This window comes from Phoca vitulina, unplaced genomic scaffold (genome assembly GCF_004348235.1).
Source record: "Phoca vitulina isolate PV1807 unplaced genomic scaffold, GSC_HSeal_1.0 scaffold39, whole genome shotgun sequence".
NCBI classification, from domain to species: domain Eukaryota; kingdom Metazoa; phylum Chordata; class Mammalia; order Carnivora; family Phocidae; genus Phoca; species Phoca vitulina.
The window spans coordinates 1,321,453-1,344,877 of NW_022589742.1; positions in this window are offsets into that span (position 1 = coordinate 1,321,453).

The window sequence follows — 23,425 nt, forward strand, 5'->3', positions numbered from 1 at the left end:
ACAGTAAAGATAGTTTTTCAAACTAACATTACCTTTTAGCCACTGGTTAAATTTTAAGCTTGTGATAAAATATAATTAACATTAGTGTTGACTGGTTGGTCCCAGGTTTTCAGGCTCTCATCAGTTCAGAAAGCCTGAACTTGAGCTCCTGAGCATTTTTTCCCTATCCTATCACTCCATCCCCTCAGGGCCACCTCGGATGGGTTGCAGGTTGGACACTGAACAACTCTAGGGAGCACCATTCACATCATAGTCTATATGAGTGACCTCCTCTCTCCTCCACTTTTATTTCTGAACACACATGAGGACCATCTGACAGGGAAATTGAATAAGGGACAAGTGGTGATAGTTACAGCATTAATTAAGTATTGTACTGTCAAATAACACAGGAAGAATGTTACCTGAAAGTTTAAACTTTGACACTAAATCTACCTCAGAACTAGAAACTAACAAAGTGGCAACACAAATTATGAATTTTCTGGGATATTTTGTTCCCTAAAACTCAGACACATATACATCCAGTCAGGTCAGCAGCTTATTTCTGGTATTGAGTGACATGTTTTGAAATTTTAACTGTGCCAGAAGAGAGGGAAGGATAAGAAAAAGCTGACTAAAGGGTTCCCCTTGACTTAAATTCCAAAAAGATTCCCAGTAACAAATGGATTCCTGATCTGAAGGGCTGCAAGCTTTCCTTCTGGGAGACATTTTAGAAGTTGATTAACCATATACCTAACTAGTTGCCACCATTGGAGTCTTTGCAGGAAAGTAATTGGATGCTCTCAAGGTACACTGTTGTCTTTCCAAAAGGGAGGACAGTGGCAATGGTAAAGGCCAAGTGGAGGGAGTAAACAGAGCAAATGGCATTACTTGAAATTTCAGATAATGTAAAAGAAGAAAATTATGCTATTTTGGGATGAGACAGGTTTTTTCCATGTGGGTATATAAATGTCAGGACACTGAAGACTTCCATTTTGAATGTCTTCCTTTAAGATCCTTGTATTAGTTTATTAAGGCTACCATAACTAAGTACCCCAAACACTTAGCCCATGACAGAGCCCTTATGGATTTCTTGGATGCAAAGATGTATAAAAATACAAAAGAGATTCAAGAAAAGAAATACTGCATCTACAGTTAAAATCATATTTAGATATCATTTTTGGAGAGTTAAGATGGTGGAATAGTAGGAAGACCCTATGCTTGCCTCACCCCTTGAACATAGATAAATATCAAATCATTCTGGACATCCAAGAACATCGATCTGAGGCCTGAGAGAACAAACTGCACAACTAGAGGGAGAGAAGAGGCCGCATCATGGAAAGTAGTAGGTGTGGAGACAGGATTTGGGGGAGAAAAGGATCACAGGTGCTGCAGACAGAGGGAGCCCCGATCTTGGAAAGAGGACAGAGAGAGAGAAAGAGGATGGAAGAGACAGAAAGAGATAGCAGCACACAGGGGATCACTCAAGAAAAACACTTCCCCAAAACCATTGACTGGGAAAATGAGAGGAACTGATTAATCATGAGTTTTTACAACCAGCAGAGCTCAAAGACTAGAATTTTAGAAGTCGGCACTGTGGTTGGTGCAGAGCCCTGTGGGTGCAGTGGTGCTCCTGTGGAGAGGGAGAGCAGAGGCCTGGGAGCTGATGGTGCAATCTGAGGATCCCCTGGGACACAGTGGGAGAAATGTTTCCTTCTTCTTGGAGTGCATCTGGGAGAGGTGGCATTGCTTCTAAGGGACAAAAGAGCCCATGGGTGCCATTACGCTGCCCCATTCCTTAGCATAGGGGCAAAGACACCTGCTGAAGGCAGCTAACCTGGACACTGGCTTTTTGCTGCACTTGACTCTAAACTCCAAGCTCCTGCACATTGGTGCGACTGTCTTTCTGGGACACACTGGCACCAGCCCCAGTGCAGGGAGACCCTCTCCCAGAGGACCAGCATGGGTCTGAGCCCCACTGGGTCCCTTAAGTTTGGAGTTTTGAAACTCTGCCGGCACACCTGAGATAAAGCACAGGTACACTGTGCTGCTGGGTGGGCAAATGGCTTGGATACAGACAGGGTGAAGGCAAGGATCTGAGTGATGCCTGGGACATATGAGGTGAGATTGTTCGCTCTTTTCTGAGGGCTTCCCAGACAGTGGTGGGTGCCAACTCCCCTCTCTAGGGATGAGGAAGAGGGCAGGCGCCATTTTTGTCCCCCACCCATCAACACAGACAGACTTCAGTGAGCCGAACAGCACCAAGAGTGGAGGCCTGAGCCACTTACACTGAGCCTTACTCCCCTGCCCACTGCAGGTGCTTCTTTACTAGGACAAGTGTGCCTGAGAAGGAGAGCAGTGGCTCTTTCTCCAGAAGACCAGCACAGCCCCCCTCCCCCGCATGCACCAAGTGTACTGACCACAGAGTGCTGCAAAGCTTCAGCTCAAGTGGAAATAGGATCAGGCCTCTTTTAACAAGCAGACCAGAGCACACCTAGTTAAAACTCACCACACTCTGGACAAGGTCCAAGCACTCTCCACTGCGGGCAAGCAGAAACTCTGTGGAGGACTGATGTGAGGGAAAAAACAGCTGAAACGCAGGAGCAAAGTGCACATAGTGTACACCAGAGACACTTCCTGAAGTGCCAGGCCCTGAACAGTATATGACCTCTTCTTTATAAAGCCATTACTCTCAGGAGCAGGAATCATAACAGGCTTTCCTAACACACAGAAGAAGACAGAGACCTAAACAAATTGCAAGATGGAGGAATTCATCTTAAAGGAAAAAACAAGAAAAGGTCACAGCCAAGGACCTAATCAAAAAAGACGTAAGTAATATGCCTGATCCAGAATTTAAAACAACAGTCATAAGGATACTATCTGGGCTTGAGAAAAGCATAGAAGACAGCAGGGAGTCCCTTACCACAGAGATAAAACACCTGAAAACTAGTCAGGCTGAAATAAAAAATGCTATAACTGAGATGCAAAACAGACTGGATGTAATGACCACAAGGGTGGAAGAAACAGAGGAATTAATAAGTGACATAGATGATAAAATTATGGAAAATAATGAAGCTGAAAAGAAAAGGGAAGGAAAAACATTGGATCATGAGGGGAGACTTAGGGAACTCAGTGACTCCATAAAGTGTAATAACATTCATATCATAGGAGTCCCAGAAGAAGAAAAGAGGGAAAGGGGGGGCAGAAGGTTTATTTGAGCAAATTATAGCTGAAAACTTTCCTAATCTGGGGAAGGAAACAGACATCCAAATCCAGGAGGCACAGAGAACGCCCATCAAATCAACAAAAGCAGGCCAACACCAAGACATATTGTAGTAAAATTTGCAAAATACAGAGATAAGTAAAAAATCAATTGATAAATCAATCAATGTGATAGACCACATCAATAAGAGAAAGAATATGAACCATATGATCCTTTCAATAGATGCAAAAAAAAAAACATTTGACAAAGGACAGCATCCATTCTTCATAAAAACCGTCAATAAAGTGGAATAGACGGAACATACCTCAATATCAAAGAGGCCATATCAAAAGATACACAGCTAATATCATCCCACATTGGGAAAAACTGAGAGCATTTCCTCTGTGCTCAGGAACAAGAGAGGGACGTCCATTCTCACCATTGTTATTTTACATAGTACTGGAAGTCCTAGCCACAGCAGTCAGACAACAAAAAGAAATAAAAGGCATCCAAATTGGCAAAGACGAAGTCAAACTTTCACATTCACAGATGACATGATACTCTATGTAGAAAACCTGAAAGGCTCCACCAAAAATTGCTAGAACTGATACAGGAAATCAGTAAAGTCCCAGGATATAAAATCAATGTACAGAAATCTGTTGCATTTCTATATACCAATAATGAAGCAGCAGAAAGAGAAATCAAGGAATTGATCCTATTTACAGTTGCACCAAAAACTATAAGATACCTAGGAATAAACCTAACCAATGAGGTAAAATATTTGTACTCTGAAAACTATAGAACACTTATGAAAGAAACTGAAGAGGACACAAAGAAATGCTTATCATTCCATCCTCATGGATTGGGAGAACAAATATTGTTAAAATGTGTATACTACCCAAAGCAATCTACACATTTAATGCAATCCCTATCAAAATACCAACAGCATTTTTCACAGAGCTAGAATAAACCATCCTAAAATTTGTATAGAAACACAAAAGACCCTGAATAGCCAAAGCAATCCTGAAAAAGGACAAAGCTGGAGGTATCACAGTTCCAGACTTCAAGCTGTATTACAAAGCTGTAATCATCAAGACAGTATGGTAATGGCACAAAAACAGATGCATGGATCAATGGAACAGAATAGAAAATCCAGAAATGGACCCACAAGTATATGGGCAACTAAACTTTGACAAAGCAGGAAAGAATACCCAATGGAAAAGACAGTCTCTTCAACAAATGGTGTTGGGAAAATTGGACAGCCACATGTCTAAGAATCAAACTGGATCATTTCCTTACACCATACACAAAAATAGACTCAAAATGGATGAAAGACCTAAATGTGAGACAGGAAACCATCAAAATCCTAGAGGAAAACACCGGCAGCAACCTCTTTAGCATAGGCTGTAGCAACGTCTCCGGAGACAAGGGAAACAAAGGCAAAAATGAACTATTGGGACTTCATCAAGATAAAAAGCTTCTTCACAGCAAAGGAAACAATCAACAAAACTAAAAGGCAACCTCCGGAATGGGAGAAGATATATGCAAATGACATATCCGATAAAGGGTTAGTATCCAAAATCTATAAAGAACTTATCAAACTCAACACCCCAAAACCAAATAATCCAATTAAGAAATGGACAGAAGACATGAATAGACACTTTTCCAAAGAAGACATCCAGATGGCTAACAGGCACATGAAAAGATGCTCAACATCAGTTGGCATCAGGGAAATGCAAATCAAAATCACAATGAGATACCACCTCACACTGGTCAGAATGACTAAAGTTAACAACACAGGAAACAACAGATGTTGGCGAGGATGTGGAGAAAGGGGAACCTTCTTACACTGTTGGTGGGAATGCAAGCTGGTGCAGCCACTCCGGAAAACAGTATGGAAGTTCCTCAGGAAGTTAAAAATAGAGCTACCCTACGATCCAGCAATTGCACTACTAGGTATTTACACAAAGGATACAAAAATACTGATTCAAAGGGCACATGCACTGTGATGTTTATAGCAGCATTATCAACAATAGACAAATTATGGAAAGATTCCAAATGTCCATCAACTGATGAATGGATAAAGAAGTGGTATGTGTGTATATATATATAATACACACACATATATATGTATATGTATATATATATACATACACACACATTGGAATATTAATCATCCATAAAAGAATGAAATCTTGCCATTTGTAATGAAGTGGATGGAGCTAGAGAGTATTATGCTAAGTGAAATAAATCAGTTAGAAAAAGACAAGCACCATGTGATTTCACTCATATGTGGAATTTAAGTAACAAAACAGATGAACATAGGGGAAGGAAAAAAAAGACGGAGGCAAACCAAGAAGAGACTCTTAGCCATAGAGAACAAACTGAGGGTTGTTGGAGGGGAGGTGGGGGGATGGGCTAAATGGGTGAAGGGTATTAAAGAGGGCACTTGTTGTGATGAGCACTGGGTGTTACATGTAAGTGATGAATCACTAAATTCTATACTTGAAACTAATTTTATACTATATATTTTTTTGATTTTACATTTTTTTTATTATTATGTTATGTTAATCACCATACATTACATCATTAGTTTTTGATGTAGTGTTCTATGATTCATTGTTTGCGTATAACACCCAGTGTTCCATGCAGAACGTGCCCTCTTTAATACCCATCACCAGGCTAACCCATCCCCCCACACCCCTCCCCTCTAGACCCTCAGTTTGTTTCTAAGAGTCCATAGTCTCTCATGGTCCGTCTCCCCCTCTGATTTCCCCCCCTTCATTATTCCCCTCCTGCTATCGTCTTTTTTTTTTTTTTTTTTAACAGATAATGTATTATTTGTTTCAGAGGTACAGGTCTGTGATTCAACAGTCTTACACAATTCACAGCGCTCACCATAGCACATACCCTCCCCAATGTCTATCACCCAGCCACCCCATCCCTCTCACCCCCCCCACCACTCCAGCAACCCTCAGTTTATTTCCTGAGATTTAGAATTCCTCATATCAAGTGAGGGCATTTACTAATTTAGTTAGAATTTAGTTTAAAAAAATTTTTTTACAGATACTGATATTTTATTTTCATTTTTAATTTTTTAAATTTAATTCAATTTAGTTAACATATAGTCTATTATTAGTTTCAGGGGTAGAACTAACTAGAGTTTAAATAAAAACTTGAAACATTAAAAAAAATAGATACCATTTTTGGCAATTCACCTATCCTCAGCATGTTAGGGCAGGCCCACTCCTAACTTTTGCAGAGCCTGGGACAAGAGTACAAATAGAGGTCCACATATCATTTTATCTAAATATTTAAAAGTTATAAATCACACTAATAGGTTATTAAAGGCAATATGTTCTGTCCTTCCACCTTGACAAATACACCTTCATAATAATCTTGAGGGCAGGATCCAATTTAGAATTCTCGACTGCTCAGAGCATTGTGCCCGAGGGTGATGGTGCACTTCTCTTCCCATCTCAGCTCAGCCCCACCTCGGGAGGGATCTCCTGCCCAGGCCATGTATTCAAGTCCCTTCTAAATGGCCATCCATTGACAAACCTCAGATCTAGGGTGTACATGCCTTGGTGTGGTTGGCCCCAGGAGGACAAACCACAAGAAGACATGTGAGCAGGTCTCAGAAGCAGGCTGAAGTCATTTGAGAAGGGAATTCTTGGGTCCTGGGTGCCCAAACTAGTATCTGAAAGGGCACAGCATGGACTCCAGGGAGGTGCATCCTTCTACTCTATGGACTCTTCTCCCCTGGAGAAGGGTTGTACAACAGAAGGCCAGAGCAGAATTTGTTGCGTAAACCAGGGTAGTGTCATGGAGGAGGTACTATGACAAACAGGCCAGAGCTCTACTATGGTGCAATGCTGTTCCTAGGGCTTTCCCTCTCTGGGGGAACTTAGCTCAAGGACATTCCAGTTAAGTAGAATGCAATGCCCATACTAGGCAGAGGCCAGGGACATTTGAATCACCTTCTGATGAGGAAACCAAATGAAATCAAACAAGAACAGATGAAGAAAGGGTCTGCTAGCAGTAAGCCATCTGACAGAGGGCTGGGCCTCGCCCCTGCTGGGACCTGGGCGGGTAGAAGAGTCCAGGTTGTCCCTAAGGTCTCCCTCTATGAGATAGGAACCATCCCGGATCTCAGCCAGAGAGACCCGTTGGAACGTATCCCAGGTTGTGCTGTGCTGTCGTCAAACAAGGGTGGGGCCTGGATGCCTCTGGAAAAAGGAGAGAGCGCTAAAGAGAAAGCATCTGGCAGGGTGGCTCCAACCAGCCCTCACCAAGAGATTCAGGCACGGTGTCTTGCAGATTGCTGTGCTGCTTCCAAAGTGTGCTCATGAGTGGAGTGAGGGTGATGGATTTTGCAGCCCTTATCCCAGCCTGAAGACGATGGTCCCACAACTAGGCCAATCCCTTTTGCTCTCATTCCAGACTGGAAAAGTAACTTTCAGAAACTTGGGTTTCCCGGCTACCGTGTTACCAGTGAGGCCTCACGCCAATCACATAGCACAGAGCGGTTTCTTTCACACAACATGAACCCATGGATTTCTGCTTTATCAATTAATTTCGTTGGCCTGAATCAGGTCCTCAAGAGGAGGACTGACTTTGAGAAAATGAAGTGCCCCAGTGAGCAAAGCCAAGCTGCTGGCTCTGGCTTTTCCCTCTCTCTCCCTCTGTTTTCTCTTGCCTTCTGTCTCTGTCTTCCTACTTTCCTGCCCCCACCTTGTCTCTCTTTCCCTCCCCCTTTACTCGCTCCCTCTCTCTTTCCTCTCTCCGCTTTCTCTCAGTCTCTCTCACCCCTTCTCTCCTCCCTCTGGTTCTTTCCCTGCTGGCTCTTTCTTCTCTCCTCTGCTCCTAGTCCCCCACCCTTGCCCTCCCTTCTTCCCTTTCCAACTCCCTTTGGAAACCATTGGGAAAGTCAGTTGGTCATTTACATTTTCAGATGTTGCAGACTGTAGTTTATTAATATTTCACCAGAATCTAACTTTCCTTTCCACCAGAGAATTTAATGCAGGAAAACAAAAAAGAGAATAGGTTATTTCCAAAGGAGCATTAGCTCAAAGCCCTCACCCCTCCCCCCCACCCTGCCCACACTCATACCATCCCAGGATTCAAGGGACATACTCATGGTGCCTGAGATCTTACACCCGAAATTCTGCTTATATCTTTGGTTTTTTTTCTCTCAGTTCTGGATGAGGCCTCATGGGGGAGCTGCTATCTCACTGTAGATAAGAGTATACTGTTGTTTCCAACAGGGACTGACCTTTACAGGTTGGAATGAAGCGTGGCTTTGCTACAGAGAAAAAGGTTCTCTCGATTGTTATTTTCCTGCAGGTGTCTTTATTTCCTTCCCTACAAGAACCCATAAACACGTTTTAATCAAGTTTAGAGCTCCATGTTGCCTGAGCAAAATAAAATCTCAAAATAAAAAAATAAGATGTTCATTGTGGAAAGATTTTACTTGTTGAACATTCAAATCAAAGAAAATTTCAAGCATTTTTTTTTCTTCCAAATGGGGGTTTCACATGTAACATCCTCAGAGAAAGAGTTCATTGTATATTAATTTTGTTGTTATAGCTACATCAGATATGTAAATCTTAAAAAATATCCAGGATAAGAAAATGAAAATGAATTATATGGGCATACCTTGCAAATTAATTTACAAATGCAAATCTTGTCAGTTTCTCTTTTTTTAAAATAAAGATCTAGGATAAAGTAAGTGAAAGTGACTGCTGCAAACAATTCATGTAATATTCAATCAGTTGGAAATTCCTCCAAATCCACATTTTGGTGCAGCTCCAGGACGTGAGGATTGATGTTCCTATTGATGACCCACAGGCATTGAAGATCCTTAGCATCTCCTGAATCATCAGAAAAGAAACAGTTTTGCCTAGCAGAGCTTTATTGCTAAGCAGAGTTTTTTTTCTGTGTATATATTTTTTAAAATTTTGACTAGAACATTTGACAAGATTAAAGATTATTTAGCTCGTGTTCCTCATTTTGCAGTAGAGGAAACTGAAGTCCAGGAGGGGAAAGGGACTTCCTTCCCCAGGGTTACCCAGTTGCAGTCCTTTTCCAACTGTGTTCCATGGGGTCCTAGTAAGTCCTGGAGTTACTTTTGGGGTCATCGGTGAGAGAGGGGTACTGATTGGCTATCCCTGGGTCCAGTCTCCTGTTTTGACCAGAGCATCTCTGCTTTTATCTGTGTGATAGATATACTATTTGGGGAATATTAAGCCAGTGTACTTGCTTCCTTGCTAAGCTCTAGTTCCTAGCTGTCCCAAGGTTTCTGAATCAGAAGCCATGCCTGGCCAACACAGGTCATGGAGTTTCTGTCATAATTTTTGTAGGTTGTTTCTTCTACCATTAAGGTTTAGTCATTAGCCTTACTGCCCCCCCCAAAAAGGAGTTGGCTATGACCTAAGGGAAGTTCACCACAAAAGTAAAGAAGGGAAAAGAAAGTCCACCCCTCTGCTTACATAGACTTTGGGAAGAGAAAGAAGGCTGATGTAGGGGAAAGTAGTGTGAGACACAGGAGTCCTGACCCCCCTCTATAGGCTCAGGTCCTGGAGCTGGGAGGCTATTACACAAAGAAAACTAAAAGCAAAGAGACTTCTTCCTCACCCCCTGTTTAGAGCCCCAAGAAGTGATGGAGGAAGGTGGCTAGATAGATGGATTTGGCTCTCCATGGCCTGCACATGGTATGCATCAGATCCAGAAATTTCTAGGTTTTGCACACATGACATGATCAATGGAAGCCTGGGGTCAGGCCGAGGAAGTGGTTGTAGGTAGGGACTTTAAGATTGTGACAAATGGGCTCCAGGGGTGAGTATATAACCCCAAAAGTCCAGATGGGACTGGTTACATCTTAGTGGTCACCAATTCAAGGACCAGACTAGTACAGCCATTCTCCTGCAGAGGCCAAAAAAGAATGAGAAGAGCCAAGGGAGAACTGAGGTCTCACTTCTCTCCTTCCACTGTTGAGATGAAGTAAGCCACCTCTTCTCAACAAGAGGATCAAAGGGTCAAGGAAGCAATATGAGAGAACAAGCATTTACCTGAAAGAGACTGTCATCCAAAACAGACTGCTTAAACCAGCGCTGTTTCAGGGGTTGAAAAAAGCCCCCTGGCTTGCAAGCCCTCACTGTTACTTCTTCCTTTGCTCCTTCTTATGTTCAGGGTTGGGTCACTCAGAGCTACCAGGACACAGTGTGGCAGTGTGATGAGATGGAAAGCCAGGAGAACTGAGGTGTTGTTGTTGTTGTTGTTAAGTAAGCTCTACACTCGACACGGGGCTTGAACTCATGACACTGAGATCAAGAGTCATATACTTCACCAAGTGAGTCAGCCAGGTACCCCAGGAGAACTGAGTTTAAGTATTAACTCTGCAGTTAAGTCCCTGTGACTCTGGGGGAAGTGACATCACTTTTCTGGGCAGCAAATTCTGTATCTGTGCAATCGGGATGACTAGTCCTGTGATATTCCTTCTAGCATTTGCATTCAGTGTTATAGAAATCCCAGTGTTTCCTTTGGTGGAGCCCAGGAGCTCCTTCTAAGTTCCTCCTCTGGCAGGTAAGAATGAAGTTTGAGAGTCAGCCTCACTGGGGGCATTTGGTGGTGGGGTCACCAGAGCTCGGGGCTGGTCCTTACCAGTTCAGGACTTAGATGGGGTCAAAGAACGTGGAGGGAAGGGAGCTGTGGGGACTGACCCAATTAACCCAGTTCACAGGAGACTGATGGAGTTCTGTCTTTTCAGTCACCTCGACTCTTAGGCTCTAGAGGAAGCTTAAAAGAAGACAAATACCTGCCTGCTTTCTCAGTCTCTTCAGAAGCTCTATGGATGTCGCGGGGCCTTAAGTACCATGGGAGGTTGGGTGTTAATGTTTCCCGCTTAACTCCAGAGTGCCACTCACATTTAATAATTCAAAGATGTTTGTTCCGGGTGCTTTGGCATCTTGTGATGCTCTGCCTGTAGGGAACTGAGAGGAATGGGGCTTCCTCGGTCACCCTGGTGATCGATGTGGGCCCTTCCCCTCTATCCAGCATCAATGAATTAGTCAAATTCCCAGAATTTTAGAATTCCTGCATATCAAATAGAAGGGAAACTATTTTAGGACAAATAAGCCACAAATATTCACCCACTGGCAGTTGATTAGACAAAGGAATGCAAGAGTCCAGGAGGACAACAGAGAAGAAATAGTAACTAGGCTGGCTTTGAGTCAAGATGGGGTTAAGTGTGGGGCCCAGAGCAGAAATCTGATTCTTGCTGAAGAGAACACAGTATAGACCACAGTGCAACAGCGTAATTGAAACAGAAGTCAGCCACAGCATTCTCTGCCCTTTAGTAAACATACATGAGGAAGCAAAGCTCCTATCGGGAGATGTCTTGGTGTGTGTGAACTCAGAGTAGAGGAAACCTGCTGACCTCCATGGTCAGTGTCATTAGCTGTCACATCCTGATGATACTAGGACTGAGATGCGAATTAGTTTTTCAATGACCAGAAGCCCTGGGCTCGGACAAAGCTGCAGACCTGGGACTCAGTCCAGCTCTGGTTTCTTTGGCTGGACTCCAAGCAGGCCTCACCCATCTGTTGCCACATGGTTGCTTCAGACAGTCCAGTTACCACGCATGCAGTTGAGTGAATTACATCTTCACATTAGTTACATTCTAGTTCCCAGGAAATAGGTGGGCTAGTTCCTACTAGAATGGGAACTAGAACCCCAGTCAGCCTGACTCTGAAGCCCAAGCTTTCCATACCATCCCACACTGCTAGCTACACTCATTTTTAGGTCAAAGCATTCACTGCTTTTCTCTAGAGGCATCCATTTGTTCTTGTGAGGTTCCTTGCCAACTGGCAACCAGGTGACTAGGTCTTCACTTTGCTGCAGAGCAATCCACTCCTAGCATTGGCTTTTTATCCTTTTCTACTTTATTTGGATCCCACTGGAAACTGCATCAATAGGTAGGTGAAGATATTTATTCCAGATATAGGAGAACCATTCATCAGTGAAGACCAGGGCAGCAGGTGCTTCCCCTTAGGAGTCAAGCCTGTGATATGGTCACAACCTTCAAGGGGAATCCTGAGCAAACTTATCTTCAGCACTGGTCTAATTCTGCCACATGGCATCATTAATCTTTTGTCCTTTGAATCACCATTTGTGAAATTGAGGTTTTGGATATGATTGAAAGCTTTAATTTCCTCTTGAATCCCTCTGTTCCTTTACGTTGTTGTTGAGGAACTATCTTTGTGAGCAGGATGGGGGAAGTCAGCTGGTTAAAGAAGTTGAAATGCAGGGAGTCTCCTGCACACCATTAGCATCCTTGTGTGGTCCAAGGAGTTTCTAGTCCTCAGCTGCAGAGAAAAACTTCCTCCCTGATCATTCATAAACAATAACCAGACCACAGACTAATTGAAACCTTCCCTGACTGCCCTGTGTCTGAATGTGGGAAATAGACCTTCATTCTTGGTGCCAGAAAGAAAAAAAAAAAGGTGAGGGAATGGCTAATTATATCAGTTACCAATTCAGGCATAGTCAGAAGATGGGAATTCCCAGATCTACTCCCACAGAAGCATGAAATTGAATTGGGGGGTCTGGGAGGGACAGGTCAGAATGTAGGTAGCAGACAGATCACACGATTAAAGTGTGGCCCTTGGGAGTTTTGGTCACCTTGATATCCTTTCCCTAGTAGATCTCGGTGGTATGTTCAAAGCAGAGGAACCATGCAAGCCCTGTCACCAAGCTAGACGGGGAGACTCATGGTGCCTTGTCTACGCAAGGTGACTAAGAAGAAGAATCGATGTCGAGAACCAGCACTCAAGTCTGTTTCTGACTTCTCCCTGTATGTGCGTATGCATTTTCTTTAAAAATTAAAAACAAACGGGCACCTGGGTGGCTCAGTCGTTGGGCGTCTGCCTTCGGCTCAGGTCGTGGTCCTGGGGTCCTGGGGTTGAGCCTTGCATGGGGCTCCCTGTTCTGCGGGGAGGCCTGCTTCTCCCTCTCCCACTCCTCCTGCTTGTGTTCCCTCTCTCGCTGTGTCTCTCTCTGTCAAATGGATAAAATCTTAAAAAAAAAAAATTGAAACAAACATCTTTCATGGTAGTTACATGTAACCAACAAGTTATAGAAATGTAAATCATGCTTCCTAAGGAAGTGATAAGACAGTGGCAACTGATGGAATGAAAGGAAGGCAATGAGATTTCAAACTTCCCTTTTTTCTGTTCCATTGAAAGTATCCCCCATTGAGCAGACCCTGGTGGGCCTTGTGGTATACGTACCACTTATCTACCAGATCCTTAGAGGGAAATGTTTTTGCTGGAGAGGGAGTTGCATTTATTCCTTTAAAATAGAAAGCACTGGGGTGCCTGGGTGGCTCAGTCATTAAGCGTCTGCCTTTGGCTCAGGTCACGATCCCAGGGTCCTGGGATCAAGCCCTGCATCAGGCTCCCTGCTCAGTGGGGAGTCTGCTTCTCCCTCTCCCTCTGCCCCTGCTTGTGTTCCCTCTCTTGCTGTGTCTCTCTCTGTAATATAAATAAATAAAATCTTTTAAAAAAATAATATAGAAAGCACTATGGCAACTGAAAACTTGGTTTGCAATAGCCTCATGTCTGTGACTATTCAGATAAAAGTACCAGGCAATAAAAATAGATGAGAAAATATGGAGAATGCTATATAACGGATTTGAACCCTAAAGTGTATCAACCTCAACATTTTGTGAGAATATCTCTTCAGTTTGAGTTGCACATTTCTTAAGAATGTCAAGTTGAAGGACAAATTCAGCAACTTGGACAAGGCCTCAGATTGATCTGGTGAACAATCATGAACAATTTTCTCTATAATCTCATAATAACACTTTACCTTTACACATATCAGGTACAATGTAAACTTTCTACAGAAAACAATCTGTGTGAAAATTCTAGAGACTGTGGGTCATAGCAACAGTTTAGTAACAGTAACAGCTATTTTGAAAGTCAGTAAAATGATATTTTAAAAAATCCCATCCTGTGTCTTCTTCAAAACCTGTAGTTGCTGTATATAGGGGTTACTGAATTAGTGTTGGGATTATATTTTTGCAGCAAAATAAATCTGCTCTGTTCTTCTTAGGAATTGATTTCTTTCTTGGTTAGAGCCCTGGTTGATGAACCAACTCTTCAGGCTATAAAGGTACAGTTTAGGGTGAAGGTTTCCAGAGTGTGAATGTGAACTATTGGGGAGGGGGTTCCTTTTTTGGTTGATGGGGCTTCCAATCTGGCATTCACAGATGTAAGGCTCCTGAAAGACCAAATACATGCACAAGACATTCCCACTAAGCATGTTTTCATTCCTAAGCCATGTTTTTTTCCTGAAACCCCATTTTCTTTTCTTTGATGATTTGGGATGGGCAACCTAGAGGGAAAACTCGTATTTCTCTTCAGTATTTTCTTTAGAGCCTGTAGGCAGTTTTAGGAATCCAGCTCCCTACCCTCTGCTATCTGGGCCCTGCCTTGTTCTCTTAGCTCTCCAAGGCCGAAAATACTTCTAAGAAGTTGACTTCCAAACAAAGCTCAGAAACAGAAAAGGAAAAAGGACCCTTCACAACTTCCTTTTAGCTTTTAATAATTCTTTGCTTTAGTCTTCTCTAGAATGTTTCCATCTAATCACAGCACTGTGACACCCTCCAATAAGGGTGAGGTGAGAACATGACAGAGCCCTTCACTCTACCTAGGGTGGGGCTACCCACTACTTTGTTCCAAGCTTTATCATTCTCTAGTTGTAGGTCCTTGATGGCTATCATTGTGCCCACTCCCAAAAGATATGGGATATGGGATTTTCCAGGGGCTCTTCTATTTTTTTTTAATTTAAATTCTAGTTAGTTGACATACAGTTCAGTATTGGTTTCAGGAGTAGAGTTCAGTGGCTCATCATTTACTGTAACACCCAATGTGCTTCATAACAAGTGCTCTCCTTAATGTCCATCACCCATCTATTCCATCCCCCAACCAGCTTCCTCCATCAACCTTCAGTTTGTTCTCTGTAGTTAAAAGTCTCTCATGATTTGTTTCCCTTTCTTTCTCTCTTTTTTTCTCCCCCTCCTGAATGTTCAAGCATTTTGTTTCTTAAAATTCACATATAAGTGAAATCATATGGTATTTACCTTTCTCTGCTTGACTTACTTCACTTAGCAAAATACACTCTAACTCCATCCATGTCATTGCAAATGGCAAGATTTCATTCTTTTTGATGGCTGAGTAGTATTCTATTATATATATACCACTTCTTCTTTATCCACTCATCAGTCGATGGGCATTTGGGCTCTTTCCATAGTTTGGCTATTGTTGATAATGCTGCTATAGGCATTGGGGTGCATGTAATCCTTTGAATGTGTATTTTTGTATCCTTTGGGTAAATACCTAGTAATGAAATTGCTGGATCATAGGGTAGCTCTATTTTTAGCTTTTTGAGGAACCTCCATACTGTTCTTCAGGGTGGCTGCACCAGTTTGCATTCCCACCAGCAGTGCAAGAGGGTTACACTTTCTCCCCATTCTCACCAATACCTGTTGTCTCCTGTGCTGTTAATTTTAGCCATTCTGACTGGTGTGGGGTGGTATCTCATCATGGTTTTGATTCATATTTCCCTGACAATGACTTATGTTGAGCACCTTCTCATGTATCTGTTAGCCATCTGGATATCTTCTTTGGAAAAGTGTCTATTCATGTCTTCTTCCCATTTCTTAACTGGATTATTAGTTTCTTGAGTGTTGCATTTGATAAGTTCTTTATAGATTTTGGATACCAGCCCTTTATCTGATATGTCATTTTGATAATTTCTTTTCCAATTCCGTAGGTTGCCTTTTAGTTTTGTTGGTTGTTTCCTTCACTGAGCAGAAGCTTTTAATCTTGATGAGGTCCCAATAGTTCATTTTTGCTTTTGATGCCCTACCCCCAGCGACGTGTCTAGTAAGAAATTGCTATGGCCAAGGTCAAAGAGGTTGCTGTCTGTGTTCTCCTCTAGAATTTTGATGGTTTCCTGTCTCATATTTAGGTCTTTCATCCATTTTGAATTTATTTTTGTATATGGTGTAAGAAAATGGTTCAGTTTAATTCTTCTGCATGTTGCTGTCCAGTTTTCCCAACACCATTTGAAGAGACTGTCTTTTTCCCATTGGATATTCTTTCTTGCTTTTGTCAAAGATTCATTGCCCATATAGTTGTGGGTCCATCTCTGGGTTTTCTATTCTGTTGCATTGATCTATGTCTCTGTTTTTGTGTGCCAAGGGCTCTTCTAACCATTCCTGGTAATTCTTGTTTTACCATCCTCTGTGTAGAGTTTTTGAACTCCCAAACAGAGAGAAGATTGCCAAGCTTGTGGATTTTTTTTAACTATGCTCCATGCCAAGTGTAGAGCCCATTGTGGGGCTTGAACTCATGACTGTGAGATCAAGACCTGAGCTGAGATCAAGAGTCAGACGCTTAAGTGATTGAGCCACCCCGGCGCCCCCCAAATCTGTGGATTTTAATGTGACAGTTGATTCTTAGCCTATCTCTGGGAAATGCAGAGCAGCTTCTCATGCATTTCTTGAAGGGACTGAAATAAGTACTTTGAAAAATCTCATTTTTTAATTAGTTTTCCCATAATCCTGCTCAGCATTGGAAAATAGGGAGTGCTACTTAAAGCATTTAATAAAGATAAATACTCCAGGGATAAAAATGGAAACATCCAGTTGAGAAACTGCCTTAATGCAAAAAAAAAAAAAAAAAAAAAAAAGGCCTGTATTAGCACAGTCTCTTGCCTTCAAGAGATTGAAGCAAAACTAATACTATTGGCTCTATATATCAGTTCCACTCATGATGGCCAAGGCCTGCCCAAGATACACAGTAATGTTTGCCTATGAAAGCACATCACTATATACAAAATTTCCTAATCACTGTAGCATGGTGTGACGTTAAGACTTGGACGGAGGACTAAGCTGGAGGCAGGTCAACAGAATGTCATGGCCAGGAGTGGTGTTGGTGGGTCTTATCCTTTAGAGTTTTTAAGATACAGCAGCAGGCTTTGGGGGTGCTTTTTGCCAAATAACCTATGAAATGTGCTTATTTTAATGTGTGGATGCTTGATAAAGTTCTCATGGATTTTCTACCCTAATTTCTAGCCCAGGCCATTCTATTCTTCCTCCCTGAAGGTTATGCTTGGAGTGTTAATTGGAAACATTGGATCAGAGGAACCTCCAGGTAGCAGTGCTGTTTTGCTGCCAGACAGTCCTGCATTCTCTCCCAAAGTTTGCTCCTAATAGTTTTGGCTTTAGGCCCCATATCTAAGTTCTTTCCACCTTCTTCTTCTTTTTTTTTCCCAAGAAAGAGAGTCTTGCTGATGTTCTGAGTTTTATATAATTTAATCAACTTAACAGGCACCATATTTTTCCTTGTTGTGCCCTTTAAATTAGTTCCATTTAAGGAGTGCCTGGGTGGCTCAGTCATTAAGCATCTGCCTTCGGCTCAGGTCATGATCCCAGGGTCCTGGGATCGAGCCCCAAGTCAGGCTCCCTGCTCAGCGGGGAATCTGCTTCTCCCTCTCCCTCTGCCCCTCCCCACTGCTCATGCTCTCTCTCTCAAATAAATAAAAGTAAAATCTTTAAATTAATTCAATTTAAAAGAATTGGGTCCACTCTAGTGTTTGTTATGCAGACCTAAAAACAGTCACTGAAATGCTTAAAATAAGAATCTATTTTGTGTTCTATGGAACTGTCCTAAGGGATATATCTTTCCTTGGCGTACAAGTGATTATTAGAATCAAACTAATACTTGGGCGCCTGGGTGGCTCAGTTGGTTAAGTAACTGCCTTCGGCTCAGGTCATGATCCTGGAGTCCCGGGATCGAGTCCCACATCGGGCTCCCTGCTCAGCAGGGGGTCTGCTTCTCCCTGTGCCCTCTTCCCTCTCATGCTCTCTGTCTCTCATTCTCTCTCTCAAATAAATAAATAAAAAATCTTTAAAAAAAAAAAAAAAAAGAATCAAACTAATACTTGATAGTGATATTTAACCTTTCATCGAGAATTAGATATTAAGAGCAATGGCAGTTATTCCTAATTTGATAAAGAGATAAACATTCAGAGAATCCAGTGCTGAGTACACTTTGTGAACTTGACCACTTGAGGACTTCTAGTGTGTGCCAAATGTGGATGCAATGATTGTTTGCTCTCCAAATAAATAGATTATACTGAGCTGGAAATCTTTTTGAATTAGCGTATCTTGAATGGATCTTTTATTCAGTGAGTAATATAGTTTCACACTAAATTTGTTTCGCTTCTGGCAGTCCTGTGGAAGTAAGTCTGCTGTTGTTTACAGGTAATAATTATGAAAATTTATCAGGTAAAATTATATATGAAAGTATATAAAGAATAATTCGTTGCTTTTCATTTTTATAATTCACAGTCATGTTTGCATATTTTCTCTACATTTGTGATATTTTTAGAATAAGTAATAATATGTGTAAAAGAAAGCACACTGGAAATATAAGCAGGAGGAAAAAAGGAATTCACAACACAAAGATTGTAGAGTCATCACATTTCACATGAAGGTAAAATGTCTCCCTTTTGCCCATTACCTTCCATAGGCTTAATGTCAACATTGAGGAACTTATTGTTGGGTATGGCACTTATTTCCATGGTGTATGGGCTAAATCATCAGGTGAAATATTTTGGACTCATCAGCAATGCTGAATTTGTGTTTTAATGTGAGCACCCTCTAGAGTTCTGGCTTATAAACTTCACAAATGATGTGTCTTTTAGTGTGCTTTGATTTCTGGTCCTTGAAAACAGACAGTGCATCTAATGTCCCACATTTCAAAGCCTGTTGAGATAGAGAGTGACTGTAGGGCAGAGCATTGCAGGTAGAGGGAACAGCATGGAAAAAGGCATGGGGTTGAGAAAGTATGTTCAGAGAACTACAATATACCTATACCTTGTTTAGAAAATAAGGTTTATGTTGGTAAGTAATGAGCTATAGATTTATGGTGGACTTTTTTTAAATTATTTTTTTTATTATTATGTTCAATTAGCCAGCATATAATACATCATTAGTTTTTGAGGTAGTGTTCAATGGTTCATTAGGTGTGTATAACACCCAGTGCTCATCACCACACGTGCCCTCCTTAATGCCCATCACCCAGTTACCCCATCCCCCTACCCCCCTCCCTTCTGTAACCCTCAGTTTGGTTCCCAGAGTCCAGAGTCTTTCATGGTTTGTCTCCCTCTCTGATTTCTTCCCATTCAGTTTTCCCTCCCTTCCCCTTTGGTCCTCCACACTATTCCTTATGTTCCACATATTAGTGAGACCATATGATAATTGTCTTTCTCTTCTTGACTTTCACTTAGCATAATCTCCTCTAGTTCCATCCATGTTGATGCAAATGGTGGGTATTCATCCTTTCTGATGGCTGAGTAATATTCCATTGTATGTATGAACCATATCTTCTTTATCCATTCATCTGTTGAAGGGCATCTCGGCTCCTTCCACAGTTTGGCTACTGTGGACATTGCTGCTATGAACATTGGGGTGCATGTGCCCCTTATTTTCACTATGTCTGTATCTTTGGGGTAAATAGCCAGTAGTACAATTGCTGCATTGTAAAGTAGCTCTATTTTTAACGTTTTGAGGAACCTCCATACTGTTTTCCAGAGTGGCTGCACCAGCTTGCATTCCCATTATGGTGGACTTTTTTGTTTTTTTTAATTTTTTATTGTTATGTTAATCACCATACATTACATCATTAGTTTTAGATGTAGTGTTCCATGATTCATTGTTTGTGCATAACACCCAGTGCTCCATGCAGAATGTGCCCTCTTTAATACCCATCACCAGGCTAACCCATCCTCCTAGCCCCCTCCCCTCTAGAACCCTCAGTTTGTTTTTCAGAGTCCATCGTCTCTCATGGTTCGTCTCCCCCTCTGATTTCCCCCCCTTCATTCTTTCCCTCCTGCTATCTTCTTTTTTTTTTTCTTAACATATATTGCATTATTTGTTTCAGAGGTACAGATCTGAGATTCAACAGTCTTGCACAATTCACAGCGCTTATCAGAGCACATACCCCCCCCCCAGTGTCTATCACCCAGTCACCCCATCCCTCCCACCCCACCCCCCACTCCAGCAACCCTCAGTTTGTTTCCTGAGATTAAGAATTCCTCATATCAGTGAGGTCATATGATACATGTCTTTCTCTTTTTGACTTATTTTGCTCAGCATAATACCCTCCAATTCCATCCACGTCGTTGCAAATGAAAAGATGTCATTCCTTTTGATGGCTGCATAATATTCCATTGTATATATATACCACTTCTTCTTTATCCATTCATCTGTCGATGGAAATCTTGGCTCTTTCCACAGTTTGGCTGTTGTGGACATTGCTGCTATAAACATCGGGGTGCACATACCCCTTCGGATCCCTACATTTGTATCTTTGGGGCAAATACCCAGTAGTGCAATTGCTGGATTGTATGGTAGCTCTATTTTCAACTTTTTGAGGAACCTCCATACTGTTTTCCAGAGTGGCTGCACCAGCTTGCATTCCCACCAACAGTGTAAGAGGGTTCCCCTTTCTCCGCATCCCCGCCAACATCTGTCGTTTCCTGACTTGTTAATTTTAGCCATTCTGACTGGTGTGAGGTGGTATCTCATTGAGGTTTTGATTTGGATTTCCCTGATGCCAAGCGATGTTGAGCACTTTTTCATGTGTCTGTTGGCTATTTGGCGGTCTTCTTTGGAAAAATGTCTGTTCATGTCTTCTGCCCATTTCTTGATTGGATTCTTTGTTCTTTGGGTGTTGATTTTGATAAGTTCTTTCTAGATTTTGGATACTAGCCCTTTATCTGATATGTCATTTGCAAATATCTTCTCCCATTCTGTCGGTTGTCTTTTGGTTTTGTTGACTCTTTTGCTGTGCAAAAACTTCTTATCTTGATGAAGTTCCAATAGTTCATTTTTGCCCTTGCTTCCCTTGCTTTTGGCGATGTGTCTAGGAAGAAGTTGCTGTGGCTGAGGTCGAAGAGGTTGCTGCCTGTGTTCTCCTTTACGATTTTGATGGACTCCTGTCTCACATTGAGGTCTTTCATCCAGTTTGAGTCTATTTTTGTGTGTGGTGTAAGGAAATGGTCCAGTTTCATTCTTCTGCATGTGGCTGTCCAATTTTCCCAACACCATTTGTTGAAGAGACTGTCTTTTTTCCATTGGACATTCTTTCCTGCTTTGTCAAAGATTAGTTGACCATAGAGTTGAGGGTCCATTTCTGGGCTCTCTATTCTGTTCCATTGATCTATGTGTCTGTTTTTGTGCCAGTACCATACTGTCTTGATGATGACAGCTTTGTAATAGAGCTGGAAGTCCGGAATTGGGATGTCGCCAGCTTTGCTTTTCTTTTTCAACATTCCTCTGGCTATTCGGGGTCTTTTCTGGTTCCATACAAATTTTAGGATGATTTGTTCCATTTCTTTGAAAAAAGTGGATGGTATTTTGATAAGGATTGCATTGAATGTGTAGATTGCTCTAGGTAGCATTGACATCTTCACAATATTTGTTCTTCCAATCCATGAGCATGGAACGTTTTTCCATTTCTTTGTGTCTTCCTCAATTTCTTTCATGAGTATTTTATAGTTTTCTAAGTACAGATCCTTTGCCTCTTTGGTTAGATTTATTCCTAGGTATCTTATGGTTTTGGGTGCAATTGTAAATGGGATCGACTCCTCAATTTCTCTTTCTTCTGTCTTATTGTTGGTGTATAGGAATGCCACTGACTTCTGTGCATTGATTTTATATCCTGCCACTTGACTGAATTCCTGTATGAGTTCTAGCAGTTTTGGGGTGGAGTCTTTGGGGTTTTCCACATAAAGTATCCTATCATCTGCAAAGAGTGAGAGTTTGACTTCTTCCTTGCCGATTTGGATGCCTTTTATTTCTTTTTGTTGTCTGATTGCTATGGCTAGGACTTCTAATACTATGTTGAATAGCAGTGGTGATAGTGGACATCCCTGCCGCATTCCTGACCTTAGGGGGAAAGCTCTCAGTTTTTCCCCATTGAGAATGGTATTCGCTGTGGGTCTTTCATAGATGGCTTTTATGATATTGAGGTATGTTCCCTCTATCCCTATACTCTGAAGAATTTTGATCAAGAAAGGATGCTGTACTTTGTCAAATGCTTTTTCTGCATCTATTGAGAGGATCATATGATTCTTGTTCTTTCTTTTGTTAATGTATTGTATCACGTTGATTGATTTGCAGATGTTGAACCAACCTTGCAGCCCAGAGACAAATCCCACTTGGTCGTGGTGAATAATCCTTTTAATGTACTGTTGGATCCTCTTGGCTAGTATTTTGGTGAGAATTTTTGCATCCATGTTCATCAGGGATATTGGTGTGTAATTCTCCTTTTTGACGGGGTCTTTGTCTGATTTTGGGATCAAGGTAATGCTGGCCTCATAAAATGAGTTTGGAAGTTTTCCTTCCATTTCTATTTTTTGGAACAGTTTCAGAAGAATAGCTATTAATTCTACTTTAAATGTTTGGTAGAATTCCCCTGGGAAGCCATCTGGTCCTGGGCTTTTGTTTGTTGGGAGATTTTTGATTACTGTTTCAATTTCCTTAGTGGTTATAGGTCTGTTTAGGTTTTCTATTTCTTCCTGGTTCAGTTTTGGTAGTTGATACATCTCTCGGAATGCATGCATTTCTTCCAGATTATCTGATTTGCTGGCATATAGTTGCTCATACTATGTTCTTATAATTGTTTGTATTTCTTTGGTGTTGGTTGTGATCTCTCCTCTTTCATTCATGATTTTGTTGATTTGGGTCATTTCTCTTTTCTTTTTGATAAGTCGGGCCAGGGGTTTATCAGTCTTGTTAATTCTTTCAAAGAACCAGCTCCTAGTTTTGTTGATCTGTTCTACTGTTCTTTTAGTTTGTATTTCATTGATTTCTGCTCTGATCTTTATTATTTCTCTTCTTCTGCTGGGTTTAGGCTTTATTTGCTGTTCTTTCTCCAGCTCCTTTAGGTGTAGGGTTAGGTTGTGTACTTGAGACCTTTCTTGTTTCTTGAGAAAGGCTTGTATTGCTATATACTTTCCTCTTAGGACTGCCTTTGCTGTATCCCAAAGATTTTGAACAGTTGTGTTTTCATTTTCATTGGTTTCCATGAATTTTTTTAATTCTTCTTTAATTTCCTGGTTGACCCATTCATTCTTTAGTAGGATGCTCTTTAGCCTCCGTGTATTTGA